The sequence below is a fragment of the Chrysochloris asiatica genome, unplaced genomic scaffold, assembly GCF_000296735.1.
Source record: "Chrysochloris asiatica unplaced genomic scaffold, ChrAsi1.0 scaffold00138, whole genome shotgun sequence".
NCBI classification, from domain to species: Eukaryota; Metazoa; Chordata; class Mammalia; order Afrosoricida; family Chrysochloridae; genus Chrysochloris; species Chrysochloris asiatica.
Window position 1 is genome coordinate 6096754 of NW_006408656.1, and position 1506 is coordinate 6098259.

Genomic DNA, 1506 nt, shown 5'->3' on the forward strand with positions numbered 1-1506 from the left:
GGCATCAATTCTTCTACGATCTTCCTTATTCACTGTCCAGCTTTCGCATCCATATGAGGTTATTGAAAATGCCATGGCTTGGGTCAGGTGCACCTTAGCCCTCAAGCTGACAACTCTGCTCTTCAACACTTTAAAAAGTTCCTGTGCAGCAGATTTGCCTAATGCAATACATCTTCTGAGCTCTTGACTGCTGCTTCCATGAGTGTTGGAAGAGGGTAGGGGTTAGATAATGCATTCAGTTTAGATAATACTTAATTAAAGAGGATTGGTTTGGAGCTAGAGAAAAAAGAGTGATAATTGAACTTGAGATGCAAACATCAGATCACATATTTTGACTTCTTGGTCTTAAGTCTACTTGCCAACACCTAGTACACAAAACCAGATTTATTTAGTGGCCAGGCAGGTGCCTACACCTTAGGTTCTGACCTGTACTTCTGGATAACCAGCTGTTAATCCGACACCAGGAGACAAAACTGATGTAAGTGAAAAATCAGTAGTTCAGCTACAAAATAAAGAAAATGATACAGCACACTGACTTTCTTGTACACTTTCCTATGTAGATAAAGAATAATAATGGCTGACATTTATTGACCATTTCCCATTTCCAAACAGAATATCGTGAGATTCTAATATATTATCTCATTGCATCCTCACAAGACCCAGAAGTAAGGTAGTGTTATTACTCTTATTTTGCAATTAAGGAAAGTGATATTTAAAAAATTTTTTTTAATTTATCTGTAAATAACTAGGACATGCTACAGTCAGCACTTGCAGCACAGTGAACTATTTAATCTGTCTCTTCTAGTCATGACTTTGTAACTCCCACCAAATGATTTTTCCTGATGGATCTGGGTGAGCAAAAATGCTGATAGGATTATACAGTTCAGTTGTGAGTGACTGTAAATAGGCTTCATTGTGATTTTGAAAACTTGGAAATCTAACAAGGGGCTTGGCCAATTTTGCCATCCTGCTTGGTCTGAAATGAATCATCTTGATGATGCGAGGGAGTTGTACGCTCTGTTCTTTGACTAACCAAGCTGGCCTCCTTCTGACCTTCATTTCTTGGTACTTGAGCCAGCCACCTCTCCCGATTTGCCCGCTTCCATGGCCTTGTGTGTCAACAGCCCGGTTCCACATGAGTGAGGAGGTTTCTGTAGCCTGATCTCTGAATTACAGATTTGGGACTTGCCAGTCTTCACAACCTTGTTAGCCATTTCCTTGATGGCCCATGCGTTCTGGGAGACATTGTAGTCAATTGTGAAATTCTGGGGTGTGGGAGAGAATGCTGAGGAGAGGAATTGTGGTTGGAAGCAGGAATTATAGGATGGTAATACAGACATGTCTAACCTCCATCTCATAGGAACCAGCCTTCTCCTGATCCTTCTAAAATAAATTGTTATTGCAAGACTCAAAAAAAAAAAAAAAAGACTTATACCCTTGGAAATCCTATGGAGTAGGTATACCCTGTCCTATAGGGTTATTCAGTCCTGGTGGCACTGAGGGTTA